We start from the raw sequence: 16,414 nt of genomic DNA on the forward strand, positions 1-16,414 counted from the left end.
TGCAGCAGCTGTGTTACTGCTAGTATTTTATTATGTGTGTAATCTCCTCATATTGTTCCTGTGGTTTAGTTTGACTTCCTTCTGCAAACTCAGCTGCTCTGTTGCTGATACACGTCTCCATCAATATGATTGATCAGATGCTGCCAACACCATGTGTTTCATGTGAACGCTCAGCTGAAACCCTGGGTTGACTTATCGAGTTAATAACAAGCTTGACGTGACTGTGAATGCTAAAGTGAATCCAGATAAAGGCGCGCTAAGCATTTATCAGAGCTGTGGTTGAATGAACATACGCGCTCCCTCAGATGTGACTGTAGACGCGCCGAAAGGAGATGGAAAAAGGACAGATTGTATGTTTCTCTACAGATTTTAAGGACTTTCTGTCTTTCTTACCAAGAAGCTGTAAAAACTGCAGACACAGTTTGTCTTAAACTTAGTGTCAGTAAACAGTCACAGGTCTCAGGTACTTTTTAATGTCCTCAATCGTTTTCTTCCTTCACGTGATAATGTCGGAGTCATTTCTTCACCAAGTATTTGTGATGATGTTTTAGCATTTTTAACAACAAGGTTCTATCTATTAGGGCTCTTGTCTCGCCGACTGCTGCCTCAGATCCGAGTCTTTCTCCTGTGTGCTCAGCTGTCTTAGAGCAGTTTGATCCCGTCTCCCTTAATGACTTGACTGCGGTAGTTTGTAACCTAAGATCATCACACTGCCCCTCTGATTGTCTCCCCCCAACTACTCTTCCAAGGATTGTCAGGTTGGAGATTGGCCTATAATTAGCTAAGACAGCTGGTCTAGGGATGCTTTTTAAGTAAAGGTTTAACTACAGCCAGCTAGGGATGGGTACCGTTTAGATTTGAAAACCTGCTGAATCAGAATCAGTTGCTGATGATGGCTTTTTTCTTTTACATTAATCATGTATAATCTTAACTCAAAGTGAACATAGACTTGATTGAAGTAACTCAGATCAGCCAATTCAAAATGCTAATTCAATCAACTCTGAGTTTATGGCTAGACTCAGTTTGTTGGCCCTGCACCTTAAAACTATTCCCTGTTTGTCCCTCATGTTTTTTGGATATTGTTTTCACATCTTATGTCACGGCTAGCGGGGCGAGCCATGTTGAATTTAATAAAGGACCCAAGATGCCGACACTGCTGTGAAGTGAGTGAGCTTTATTGAAACGGTGAAGTGCAGCGGAGATGGCCTGTGCAGAAGCTAAGATAACCTCTACTGAAAAAACTAACCTGAAACCTTAAACGGAGACACGGGGAGATAACACAGACGAACCAGCAACAAGCAGGAGAAAACAAAGGGCTCATATACACAAAAGAGCCATCAGGGAATGAGAAAAGGGAGACACAGCAGGATTAACTGGACATAACCAGACAAGGGGAAGCAAAACTAGACACACTAACGTAGGACATGGCACTGTCAAAATAAAACAGGAAGTGAACACAGAGACACAATACTAACACAGTACAGAGGGAACACAGAAACCAAAACCTCAGAACTAGAAAATCTTAATCAGAATGAAATTGTAACAAAAGACAATAAGAATCAAAACAAAACCACTGAGTCCACAGACTCGGGACAGACATCGGCTCAAACTGTGGTCATAAATATTTTGTAAATCAGACTGTGTAGTTGTGAACTGAGTTTTGTAACATTGTAAAACAAAATATCTGAAAAGTTTATGTTTTTGCGTTCATTGATTTGTGTGTGTAAAAATGTAAAAAGTGTAATAAACATTAGAACTACTTTTGCTGACACAAAGTTTGGCGAGCACTGCAAGTTGTCCCTTTAAACCAGTCACTGATATAAAGAGAGCACCTTGTTCCAGGGCATCTGAGCATGGAGGGAAAGCTTTATGCAGGAGATGGTAAGAGCTGTTGGGACTAAAGAAACTGAGCAGAAAACTACAGACATCTGGAAACTGAGTTGTTAATTCTCAGTGGGATCACCAGGACTAGCAAAGCTTCACCATGACAGTCATCTGATTGAACCCATCCAAACATCACTTCATGGACCTTTAGCTTGTGTCTGTGTGTGGACAGACATAACATGAGCTAATTATTCATTACTCCTCCACAGAGTGGAGCAGGAGAGAGCCGAGGTTTCCACTGGTCAGTCTGCACAGCAACATCAAACACACCTGGACTCTGTGGTTACGGTTTGTAGTACTACGTTTACATTTGTTCTTTTCAGTCACCTCTATGCTGCACTTTGTGGACCAGAGGATTGTCAGTGTGTCCAACATAAATCAGAGTTTGGGCTCCATGATTTCAGTCAGATTGGGGTGACTGTAGCTCAGGAGGTGAGCAGGTCAGCTACTCGTCAGAAGGTTTGTGAATCAAACCCTGGCTGGCAAATGTACTGGGTAACGTACTAAACCCAAGCTGCCCTCTGATGCATCCATCAGAGTGTGAAAGAAAGTATTTAAGCACAGAACAATGTGCTTGGTTGAATGAGGCATGTTGTATAAAATGCTTTGTGTGCACAGAGTATCACAGAGAGCTGTATAAGAACCAGTCCATTTACCACTGGGTAATTCATATAGTCTTCTTTTCCAGCGGCTGGAGGACAACATCACCATGTTTGTGAAGAACGAGCTGAAGAAGATCCAGAAGCTTCTGAGTCCAGATCACCCAGAAACTTTAAAGAGCCAGATGGAGGATGAGGAGATGTTTGAAGGTGAGGATGAAGATGAAAGAAAGAGCTGCAGAGAAGCATTTCTGAAGATCACACTCCACTTCTTGAGGAGACTTAAGCAGCATGAGATGGCTGACCATCTGCAGAGCAGTAAGAGAATTTCTCTAAAGACTGAATATTGATCTTTCCTAATAGCTCAAGAAATGGACCAATAGACATTCATCCTTTCAGGGTACTGAAAGGCTGTGATATTTATTGTCTAATATTTTTTTCTGAATTTCTTACCTTCAGAAATATTTGCTCCACTCTGTAAACGTGAACTTAAAGCCCAACTGAAGAAGAAGTTCCAGTGTGTGTTTGAGGGCATCGCTAAAGCAGGAAGCCCAACCCTTCTGAATCAGATCTACACAGAGCTCTACATCACAGAGGGAGGGACTGCAGAGGTCAATGATGAACATGAGGTCAGACAGATTGAAACAGCATCCAGGAAACCAGACAGACCAGAAACAACCATCAGACAAGAAGACATCTTTAAAGCCTCACCTGGAAGAGACGAACCAATCAGAACAGTGCTGACAAAGGGAGTGGCTGGCATTGGGAAAACAGTCTTAACACAGAAATACAGCCTGGACTGGGCTGAAGACAAAGCCAACCAGGACATCCAGTTCATATTTCCATTCACTTTCAGAGAGCTGAATGTGCTGAAAGAGGAAAAGTTCAGCTTGGTGGGACTTGTTCATCACTTCTTTAATCAAACTAACCAATCAGGAATCTGCAGGCTTGAAGACTTCCAGGTTGTGTTCATACTTGATGGTCTGGATGAGTGTCGACTTAATTTGGACTTCAACAAAACTAAAATCCTGACTGAAACCAGAAAGTCCACCTCATTGGATGAGCTGCTGACAAACCTCATCAGAGGGAACCTGCTCCCTTCTGCTCGCCTCTGGATAACAACACGACCTGCAGCAGCCAATCAGATCCCTCCTCAGTGTGTCGACATGGTGACAGAGGTCAGAGGGTTCACTGACCCACAGAAGGAGGAGTACTTCAGGAAGAGATTCAGAGATGAGGAGCAGGCCAGCAGGATCATCTCCCACATCAAGAAAGCTCGAAGCCTCCACATCATGTGCCACATCCCAGTCTTCTGCTGGATCACTGCTACAGTTCTGGAGGATGTGCTGGAAACCAGAGAGGGAGGACAGCTGCCCAAGACCCTGACTGAGATGTACATCCACTTCCTGGTGGTTCAGGCCAAAGTCAAGAGTATCAAATATGATGGAGGAGCTGAGACAGATCCACACTGGAGTCCAGAGAGCAGGAAGATGATTGGGTCACTGGGAAAACTGGCTTTTGATCAGCTGCAGAAAGGAAACCTGATCTTCTATGAACCAGACCTGACAGAGTGTGGCATCGATATCAGAGCAGCCTCAGTGTACTCAGGAGTGTTCACACAGATCTTTAAAGAGGAGAGAGGACTGTACCAGGACAAGGTGTTCTGCTTTGTTCATCTCAGTGTTCAGGAGTTTCTGGCTGCTCTTCATGTCCACCTGACCTTCATCAACTCTGGACTCAATCTGCTGGAAGAACAACAAACAACTTCCATGTGGCCTAAATTATTTGATAAACCAAAACTCCAATCTCTCCACCAGTGTGCTGTGAACAAGGCCTTACAGAGTCCCAATGGACACCTGGACTTGTTCCTTCGTTTTCTCTTGGGTCTGAAGACTAATCAAACTCGTGTGCAAGGCCTGATGACACAGACAGGAAGTAGCTCACAGACCAATCAAGAAGCAGTTCAGTACATCAAGAAGAAGCTCAGTGAGAATCTGTCTGCAGAGAAAAGCATCAATCTGTTCCACTGTCTGAATGAACTGAATGATCGTTCTCTACTGGAGGAGATCCAACAGTCCCTGAGATCAGGACGTCTCTCCACAGATGACCTGTCTCCTGCTCAGTGGTCAGCTCTGGTCTTCATCTTACTGTCATCAGAAAAAGATCTGGATGTGTTTGACCTGCAGAAATACTCTGCTTCAGAGGAGGCGCTTCTGAGGCTGCTGCCAGTGGTCAAAGTCTCTAAAAAAGCTCTGTAAGTTATAAAGTTTTTATTATTTAATTTGGTTGGTATGTTATGGAAAAACACACTGCCATCAACTTCTGTTTTGTTTTTGTCAAAATCACTGTAATATAATCACTGTACCTTTATATACACGTGACTTGTATTAATGTTGCTGCCCTCTTGTGGCTAAAGTGTAATTATGTTATTGTTATTAGGGAGGATTTGAGAGAAACATGCCAAGTGAGTCAGCACTTTCGCGTTAGCTTAAAAATCCAAATTCTTATGTCATCAGTTATAGTTGCATGTGTTCATTATCATAACTTAACCTTTAATATTTTTGTCTTAAATTTATTTTGAGTAAACTAGCAATAATTTTATGGTTGTATTAAATAAATACATCACTAATGAATTATTTATTTCAGTAATTAATTAAAAATGTACATAATTAATTAAAAAAATATATTGATAATGAATTATTTAATGATGTATTTATTTAATTCACGTTGCTACTCCTGGCCCTGCATCGCTGTTCATAAATAAATTTTATGTGAGGGATGTGAATGAGGATGATGAAGATCTGATGATAGCAGATAAAAACAGGCTGCAGAGACTTTGAGCCATACAGGGCACACAGTGTGTGTACAGAACAGCTGAAATCATTCTGGAGGCCTCACTGGAATATGGAAGCATCACAGTACAGCTTCACTAAAGTCTCTGATATGAGATGAGAAATGAAGCAGCCAGAGCTTTTTCATGAGTGGAAATCCACTGTGACTGTGAGCTGCTGCTACAGCCTCCAGATTAGCCAGCAGCTCATCCTGCTCAACATTTTCTCACCAACTTTAATGGAAGTGTGATGTTTTCAGCTGGAGTGATGGTCAGGGTGGCCTCGCACTCCTCTTCTTCTCCTCTTCCTCTTGTGCACGTTAGCATATGCTACTTCCGGTGCGGAAACTCCTGTGGGGAGCTTTGTTTCCGGTGTCCTATTCGCGCCTTGTTTACGTCCAAAACAAGTTAAGCAAATGAATGAATCAAGCGGCGATTTACATTTCTATAGATGTCTTGGGCATTTACCCAATATATCTGTAAATGATGTTCATCGACTTGTCGATATTTTTTCCCCGCGCCTCAGAGCAAAAGAGAAAAGGGATTCAAATGTTATATTTCTCAGCTGTCCCTCGTTTATCGCGGGTGTTATGTTCTAAAAATAACCAGCGATAGGTGAATTCAAGTAGCCAATTTTATTTTTGACGGTGCAAAACGTTTCATGGACATCGTGGACATCCAGTACTGCACTTCAGAGTCACGCTGCTAGCATCGATGCAGCGATTCTGTACTGTACAGGAGAGACGGCACGGAGGAGATCGTCTGCAGCGATCAGGACACAATGTGACGTAAAATAAGCATGAAAACTTGCACTAAAAAATCCGCCAAACAGCGAGGTGAAAGGTGAACCGCGTTATAGCGAGGGACCACTGTAATTTTGAAGGTAAGTCACAACATACCCTTCGTACATACTAATGTATAGAAACCCTTAACAGCAATTATTCATTTTTGTGTGGCTTTTTTCACGGTTTGTTAACATGCTGTGTAGATGTGGCTGATATCGACATAACGGGGAAACATCTGGTTTGACTGTTGTTCACCTGTAGTTTGAATGCTGAACATTTGCCTGTTTAATCATCAGACCAGTCACTATACAGAGATGTGCTTCTGAATGTGGACGATGTGTCTTCTGCTGCAGTGATGCAGTTCTGCTTGTGTTGAGTGATGTAAACAACTGATCGATCGAAACTCTTTAAACGTCAAAATTGATCATTAGATTTTTTATGACACAACAGTGGTGAGTGTTCCCACCTTCTGCCCTTTGTAACTTAACGCTAGGGCTGCTCAATTAATCGAATTTTAATCTCGATTACGATCTGGGTTTTCAACGATCATTAAAAATGACTGAGCCGATTATTAGCACCTCCCTCGTGCTTTACTCTCGCGGTGCTCCGTGTGGCAAATCGAGCGCACCTCTCTGCGTTTCGAACACGCGTCACAACAATTAAGAGGACCCGAGGGAAGCTCGGAAAGCTAAGCAGAAGTTATTTGGAGAGGAGAGGATAATGGCTGCTGAAGAAAGAATGCCGTTGGTTGAAAAGAGAGGTAAAACGACTTCAGTGGTGTGGAAACCAATGTTCCCTCTAAGCTGCGCACGTGCGCAATTGCGCACTGCTGGCACGGTCTCTGCGCACAGAAAATCTGCGTTGCGCACAAAAAAAATCTAACCTGAATTGAAATTAAAATTAAAACTTTAACAATTTTGTTTTCCAGTGTTAGTCAGTGAGTGACTGGCTGCTCCTGTATGGGATTAGAACGATGCCACCTTATCCTATAGTCCAGCCAATAATGCGATTCACATTCGTATATACGCAGCCAATCAACGTGGTTGACAGGCTATGACAGCGTCCTTATGTGCCACACCGGTGTTTTAGCTAGCAAAGCGGCGTGGCTGATGTGGAGTGAAGCCACATTAATGACAACGTGTACAACCATTGGAGATGTGAGCAGGACAGACGGAACAATTGACGGAAAAAGTGTGGACTTTATACCAGTTTTTAAATTGTGTTGATAGGGCACGTAAAACCAGAGTTATGATAAAAATATCTGCAATGTTTGGTTTTCTTCCTGAATACTGTCGTTGTTTATATTTACTGCGGGAAGAAACGGTAAAAACGGCGTTTTATAAGGAAAACGCTCGAAAGCACTCTCCGCCTGTGAACAAAAACAAAACCAAAAAACCCCCCACCCTTTCCTATTGGTCGAAAAAAGTACCGTGTCGACCAATCAAAAAATGATATGGCAATGTGGCATCTAGTTGTTAAGAAACGGGGGGAAGTTTTAGGAGTGACGGCGGTGTTTGAGATGTGAGAGATTTGAGACGTTTAGGCAAATCTTGTGTAGTTAGTGTGTAGTTAGTGTGTAGTGAAGCGAGATCGGTCAACTGTAGACCAGACAACAAACGACGGAGGCCCAGAAAAGTGCAATCAAACGATGAGTTTATTGACAACGGAGAACAACCATCAGCATATGGCCTGTTTTGCTCTGACAGAAATACACTGAGTTCTGGTTTTATAGCATAGAGGATCACACCCCCACATACACGTCAATACAGGTCAAAAATACATTATGTCCAGTCATTGTTTACAGACAAGGGTACATCTTGTACATCTCTAATAACTATGAACAGACATATAACTTCTCTTTTTGATAACACCTTCCTTTTAAGGTAATAACTTCAAGCTTCAGGGCCTCTAAGGGCTAATAATGGACCCTCGTCCTCAATCACTAAGTAGACTGAATTGGCGCAGGTCTCAAATAAGAAGCAGAAGACACTTGGGCCTTCGCTCAGGCCTGCTACTAGATTTATGTGTATTGTAAGCATGCATGCAATTAACCTGCTATGTTCTCATCTTCCCTCAACATGTATCACCTGGACACTCTCACCAGTGAAGCTTAAAACCCTCTTGGATAGAACATCAACTCTAAACAAGCACAGTTATGCATTGTGTATAGAATGAACTAAACCTGTGAATAGAATGAATGTGATGACAAACATATTCAATGCAATATGAACCCTGTAAACAATATTACTGATAAAATAATACTGTAGAACATGTTATTAATGCATTTATCATAAGGCAGAGTATATGGCAGCAATAAAAGAATCTCTAAATCCCAACATTCCCTCTTTTGACATTCCATCAAGGAATGTCACCATACCTCATGTTGTATCACTCCCTGCCCCACTCTAGGGGTTCTAATTTCATCTGGTAGATGCCCTCAACCCAGCCAGGGTTAGGAACCCTCGCCATTACTTTTACCAACAATCCTCTCACACAAGGAATGATACAACAACTAACGATGACCAGTATTCCCAAAAGTACAGTCAAAGAAAACATCACTGACATAGCCACACCTTTCCATTGTCCAAACACAGATGTCATCCAGGACGCCAGCAGATTTTCGATACCTGAGTGTTCATGCATAGTTTTAGACAAAGTTTTCAAGCCCTCCAGAGCTCGGGTTACTAAGCCATCTGGGGCAGTATTATTGGGGATAAAAGTGCAGCACATGTCTCCGAATATGGCGCACACGCCTCCCTTCTCATGTTAAGGGCCATTCGATTTCCCATCAGCAAACTCGGACCCAATTGTTCTGCGAACCCCATCATGGCATCCCTGGTTAGGTTAGAGAGTCTCAGCAGGTTGCAATGAACATAGTTAATGCGATCAACATTCTTGTTAGGTGTCACCCAAAGAAATATACTTTCAAATCCTGCAGCTACCAGATTTACCAGCTTGTACTCGTCTGGAACTCCCCTGGGCACTCCAATAGAGTCTATCCAGGTCGGAGAGTTTAACCTAGGGTCATATGCATGTGTACCCTGGGTCCCTCTTTTGGCCAAAATATGTCTCTTACCTCTGGCGGCTAAGGTACGTGTGTTGTGTTGTGGAATCAAATCCTTAGGCTTCAGTCTAGAGTAATCTGTCGTCAGAAGTAATCTCTCTTTTGGTTCCTGTTCCTTTTGAGCTACTGTTCTCGAAGTTACCATCTGATCAGTCAGAATGGTGATTAAGCTTTCTGCGAGCGGCTTAGACTTTGCATCAACTAAATTTGCCCTAAGCATATGATGGGGTGATTGCAGACCCATACCTCATACGCTCTCCAGCTACTACTAGCTCCTGTACACTTAATGACGTCACACAAATCAAACGTGAATGAGCTGGTAGACCCTTTACCATAATTCAACTCTATGCCATTATTCATGCTGAGACACTCATCACCTTTACCTGACACCTCGCGCTTTTGTCTTTTTTTTACCGATCCTGTTTTAGCAACTACAGTCTCAGGAAGTGCTGGGCTGGACTGGCCTCCGTGTTCAGACAAGTGGTCCGGAGTGCCCTGCAAAATATAGACAATAAACAACACAGCCATAGTTAATATCATTGCATACAATAAACATGTAGTTGTAAGGAACATTCTAATCAGTTTTCTCATTACGTGTCTCTGATTCGTGTGTTTGCATCATGTTATATAAACTTTGTATCCTGGAATGAAACTCCCCTGCTTTTGTGGAGTCCTCAACTTGTCACCGCTCCTTTCTGCTGGCGTGGCGACCTTCTGCGCTGCTCCTCTTCTCTCTTCGGCCTCCCAGGTAGACTACTGGTTGGCCCGTTGCACAGGTGAGAGGATTTATTTTGCCTCTGCTCGTTACCACCTGTGTTGGGTGTAGAGGGGTTTTCCTCTACCAACCTCTCATGTGCTGGTACACACTGCGACCAATGATACCAGGTATCGCCTTTCCCTTTTAGTTGACCTGCTATAGTTGTTCTGGCAACGACCTCATAAGGACCAGTCCAGCGTGGCTCCTTCCACTGCTGGAGTTCCTCGTGGGCTCAAATTCAGTTCCTTGTTTGCAGACTATAGCATAGCCTGCTTTCGATCCTTCTTCCTCACGATGACAGCAGCCATCTATGAACCAATCCTCAGCTCCAGGGATAGGTTCTGCTTTTAAATCTTCCCTAACTTTCCCTTCAACTTCTGCTTTCTTAGTACAATCATGAGGTTCTCCTGATTGATTCCTTCATGTGTAAATGTCAGATTTGGAGCATCTAAAACTTTACTCAATCTCTGTTGTGCTAATGATGTCATAGTGAACGCCTGCGAGTTCACATATGCCACCACACTATGTGTAGTCAGAACTTTTAGTGGGTGTTCTCTCACTACATGTGCTGTTTTCTATATTATTTTGGCAACCCCTGCTGCATGCTGTATGCATGTAGGGTGCCTTGCTTCTGTTGGACTCAACCTTATGCTGACATACATAAGTACCTGTCTTTCTTTATTCAATCATCTTCCGGGGGTGAGAGACCTCTGCACAGCTCAAACGCCAGTTGCAAGAGCTCTCTAACATTAGAATCATCAGCTGTGACCTATATGGTGTTATTTCGGTACTTTACACGTCACACAGGCTTAAACGTTGTTTATATGGGGAGTTCCTCTTTTTTGTGTCTATACCTATTAATATGCCTTGTGCACTAAAACTTCCTGTTTTTCAATCTGGCTGAGCACTTGTTTGTGAGTCAAAGGTGGCCTTGCTCTACAAGCCTTCATTATTAAAGTACATAAAACAGGATAATGAGCAGATACACATTAAAAATATTTCTTTTATTCCTAACACCAGTCCCCCTATTTCATTTTTCACTTGAGAAATGAACTAATTCCTAATTTATCACATTAAGTTTACTTCAATACAATTCAATTGAATTTTATTTATATAGCGCTAAATCACAACAAAAATTGGCTCCAGGCGCTTCATAGATACAGAGAAAAACCCAACAATCTTGTGACCCCCTATGAGCAAGCACTTTGGCAACAGTGGGAAGGAAAAACTCCCTTTTAACAGGAAGAAACCTCCGCCAGAACCAGGCTCAGGTACGGGCAGCCATCTGCTGCGACCGCTCGGCGTGAGCCAACAGAGGCTTTGAAGAGAGAGACCTAATATTTAATAATCCACATTTCACTGTTTTATTCTTCGGTTCAGATGTGGATTCTGTATTGTTCATGCTTTGTTACTATTGATGTTTAAGTTGTTTTATTGCTAGATTTGGTTTGTTGCTGTCTGTTTGGGAGCTGACATAGTCTCTAGGGATAAGGGTCTTTGGCAGGGTAGCATCAGGAGAGAAGCTCCAGAGAGGCATGTTCCCTGTTAAAGCTAAAATATAACAAAAGAAATTATGCTAAACAAACAAAACCTTTCAATTCCCCAACCCTATCTGTCTCCTCAACGGGTTGTATGTTTTCAATGTTTCCTTATTATTTTGTCATAAAAATAAATCTAGCAAATAACTTAAGCTGTGTGACGGCACCTTGCGTTTACGCCAGGCTGTGAGCTGCCCTAAATCTACTTGCTACACCCCCTTTCACCTAGTTTAATTTTTTCAATCCTAATTTAAACTATTCCTGACTTCCCTCAGTGCACACTATAAAGTGTAAAAGATACAATTAGCTTTCTCCTGGTAAAAGGGCCTACATTATTTTCTCGACCTTTGGAAACCTCCTCTATCGAGTTAACCCATTTCATTTTTCAAACTTAGGCCTGATTTCTTCGCCCCCTTTAACGGGTAGCGCATATCCGGTCTGAACACTGTGTTTGGGCAATTTACGAATTGTTGCAGGATTTCTATGTTATGTAAAGTTCCTCTCATCCCTTTTATGCTTCCATTATAACCTGTGTCTAACAAGCTTTTGATCTTCTTTATAATATAAACAACTAGGTGTCTTTGTGCTCTGTTTTTCTCCTTTCTCTGGTTGGTTCCGTTCGATCTCAGGCTTCCAGGATTCTTGCCACCCCTGTGGTCGCTGTGGTCCTGAACTCTTCTCCTGTAAAGGATAGAAAACAAACAGCCTCTCTCTGCTACACCTCACTAATCTGCTGTGTTCATCTAAGGTTCCTTTAATCATTCAAAGTTGTTTCACCATATCATGTTCTGGGCTCTGTCCTTTATATTAACTTTACTTAATCTCCATGCCCTTCATGTGTGTGAGCAACACTTTTAGTTTTATTAAACACGCCCAGGGTAAGATATAAACCATCACCATCTGAGCATAGAAACAGATCAATAAGAACCACAAAACAATTTCTGCCTCAATTTTACCATATCTCAGTTATCAAAAACCCCAAACGTCATCGAGTAATCTTAAAACCCATTTCAAATTAAACCTTAAATCCTGTAACTCCCCCTTTTGTGACACATCTTATGTGTTACAAACTCAAAATCCTTCACTCGAGCTTAGGAAATTAAAAGAAAAAGGTTAGTCATATCATATTAGGTATACATGCTCCGGCCCTTCAAACCTGTGTTTAAGGAATGAAATCAAATTAATCATTATGTCCAATCTTTTCTTGGCTCCATCCCCAGCCTGCATCCTTGGAACTTCCTAGAAACAAAAACCTGTATGTTAACCAGAACTTCACATTTCATACTCAGTTTTTCCCCACTTATGATCCAATCTGTGTTATAAGAAAGAAAACTTAAAACAGAAAAATTATCAGTCATGTGTCTAACCTTAGTCCAGTCTTTTGTCAGTGTCCAGTCGGTCCAACCTATGGTCTGCCTGGTCCGTCCAGTCACCATCCATTTACACACATTCACTCACATACATTAACATCAGGTCTTGCTGACAGTGGAGACTATCTCGCAAATATTCAGTCTTCACTCTCAGCAACGTCAACTCATTTATTTGTTTTACTTTGTTTTTAGGAAAATAGTTCTTTCTGCTTTTAGACTGGATTGGCTCGCGGCAATCCTTTTAGACAGAGACTTAGCCTTCTCCTCTGCCCATTGTAATCTGGAGAAGGTCACCGAGAATTTTCAGCGCTGTTATCCACTCTTTTGCAGGCCTGCTTAGAACAAAAATGAGAAAAAGAGAGCTGATTATTAGCTCATCAAAACACAAAACAAAATCACCTGACAGGTTTTTCTAAGTGCACTGTTACAAAAATGATGGACCCCCTTAGACATGTGCATGTTTGATAAAACTCCCTCTATTAAAATAAGAAAACAACACAAATCTAACCGATAGAAGTAACCCATCACTACAACAACAACCTCAACAATCTTAAACACAGAACATTTTGCCACAAGTTCTTCAGGGTCCTGACTCTCTCAGGTCAACTTAACATAATTTCACCTGCTCAAAACACAGAAAATCTCGTTAAACACCACACAACTTGCACACCATCATCACTAAATTCTAAATTTTCTCTTCTGAAAACTTACTACGCACTAAGCGAGTTGGACAACATGATAAACAGACTCCTATGCTAAACCTGCTATCTGATCTTCATGAGCTCTTTTGTATTCTAAGGTTAACGCATTTCTATTTGTGTGTGTGATTGTGTATATGTTTCTTTTCGTGGTTTTTCAGACTCCCTCACAAGGTTCCACTTAAACAGTCAGTTTTTCTCTTTCCCAAATTTGATCTCCCTCCTTAAATAACAACATTCCTTGTCCTCAGCCAGAAGTTAGAGCTTGATTTTCAGGTTCAGGGAACAATTCACCCTGAAAGACAGTGAGTCTCTCCCCTCTTTGGCTCATCAATCGTCATTGTTAATGACATTTCCCCCTCTGCCCCAGCGGCTTTACCCTTGAAGTCCCGTCTCCTCCAGTGAGTCCAAGCTCACTTAGGGACCTAGGTTCAAGCAATCGTGACTGCGCCTTGCCTTAGGTTGTCCCAGGGTTTCGAGGTGGGATCTTACCCGTCATGGGCTGTCCAGCCTTCCATGCTTCGCCTGATACGGGGGCCAAGTGGGCACGGGTGCTATGAGGGGAGGAGACACACTGACTCTGGAAATCAAAGGAGTGTAAGCTGCTTTCTTCATTTCATCAGTATATTAAGCTATCTCACTTCTTGATTATTCCCAACATTTCACCTGTAACAATTTGTGTACGTGTGTTTTCTATTCATTAATGTAATTGTTAGTTCATGTATTTATTTTCTCAGTCTTTCTTTTTCTAAAACATGTAATTAATATATTTTATTACTTTTTCTTAAGACATTCTGTGAAAAGATTTTGTTTATTATTCAAATATGCTTTGCTTGTAACTGTGTAAACCTCTGAATGACGATTCACCCTGATAAACATGAAGCCTTGCCTATGCTTATCAAATGCCTGTGAAGACAAGTTCCTGTGTAAAGAAGAACGGAAAGTGCCACTTAAACAGATGTTTAGTATAGCACGGACAGAATGTTTAGTAAGATATGCATTTGTCAGTTAAGCAATCTATATTCTGAGAACAGGCGGAGACTGCCTCCGTCTGCTGTGTAACCTACATGCCTATATAACCTGCAATAAAGAAGTGTACTGTGTGACTCTCATTAGAGACGTTCACCCCATGTACATGTGATTGTTTATATTGTCTCACTGTGTCTCTGTTTTACTTTGGCAGCCTTCTATTTGGGAGATTTCCTCCAACACATTCAGTCTCTAATTCCTCTGTTTTCATGCTGCAACGTCTCTCCCCAGCTATAATCAGACTTCCTGTTTGACGCACACACACTCTCTCAGGCCTCCTCTATTCACGCACTCTCCTATGAGTTATTATTACTTATTTATTATTTTGTACAAATCACACAGAATCATTCAAATCAAGTACTCACAACATTCACACACTTAGAAGCACTCAAAATACGCTTTCCTAAGAGTATTTTATCAAACATGCTTGCTTAGAATCAGAAAGAGCAAGTAGACAACACTCAGTGCGTCTGTCCTCTTAAAAAGAAGAGAAATAAACACATATGGGACAATTCTCCCCATCTTAGACGAAATGTGACCTTAAATGTCCGTTTCCAAGTCATGTTCTTCTCTACACACGACTCTTGGCCTCCAGGGCATAAAACTTTAAACCTAAGTTTTTACTTTTACCAGAACTAGTACTTTACCAGAACCCTCATACGTGCAATAAGACTGCTATATGTGCAATTCTTTCTTTGACAAAGTTGTATTTTGTATTTTCTTACTCAGCTGTATATAGTGTTGGTATTCTATTTTATTCTATTCTACTTTATTTTATTGCATTCCAGTGTTTTCTAATTTCTGCTGCATAACTTTGCACTTTTGCTTTAACAAAACAAATTTCCCAGCTGTGGGACTAATAAAAGTCATCTTTATCTTTAACTAGCCCTAACCTAAATCCTGTCTCATCCACTGCTGAAATTCTAGTTCAATGAACACGTGTTGCAGTTTAAAATTAAAAGAGGAAGTAACTCACACCCAAGTACTGTGTGTGTGTGTGTTAATGTCTGTGTCCCTTTAAATGAAAAAAGGTGAACACATGTGGTGAGTTTTCCTCAATTTACACAAAATATGACATTAAATATCTTTTCTAATTCCTGTTCTTCTTTAAACACCATGAATGACCTCCAGGTCATAACCTTTGGACTTATAACTCTGATATAAGTCCACACAGCGCACCAAGCACAGAGAAAATTCAACCTCAGTGCTTCAGAATTCTCCTCAAAATTCAGAAACTGTTTCTGTCATTTATCTGCCCAAGAACTTCATCATATGGACCTTGCCGGGTCCAGTAATCTTCAGCACACGTATCTCACTGCAGCCAGTGAAGATTTAAAAACAGTTTATTGTCTCAGTTTACCCAGTATTAACTTATCAGGTGGACCGCAGCCGATCCATACATCTCAACACAATCGTGTGTTGACATTTACACAACTTATTCTTTACTTGTATCACAACACATCTAGTAATATCATCAGAATTACTTCAACATGGTAAACATTGATTTTCCTTTAAAATCAACTTACCATTAAAACTCAAGATCACAGCTGACTCGATTCTCTGAAATCCTGAGTCAGTTAAAACACCTTGCTCAACTCACGGTGTTCTTTTCTCGGACCCCTTCGTCCGAGCTCACTCTTTTTACCCCGGCATCTCCCCCAGATTGTTACGAGATCTTCATAAACCCAAAAGTAAGCATATTATTTCCCTAATCAAAAGTGAAGCCGTTCCTCACACAGTAATTCTTCATCCAACAGCCTTTGTGTTTTGAAACCAAAAAGAGGAAGGAACAGGGCCCAATTTTAAACTGTGCATGTTGTCACTGAACAACACACACACAGACACAGACCCAGGGCAATT

Source organism: Oreochromis niloticus, linkage group LG3, assembly GCF_001858045.2.
Source record: "Oreochromis niloticus isolate F11D_XX linkage group LG3, O_niloticus_UMD_NMBU, whole genome shotgun sequence".
Lineage (NCBI taxonomy): Eukaryota > Metazoa > Chordata > Actinopteri > Cichliformes > Cichlidae > Oreochromis > Oreochromis niloticus.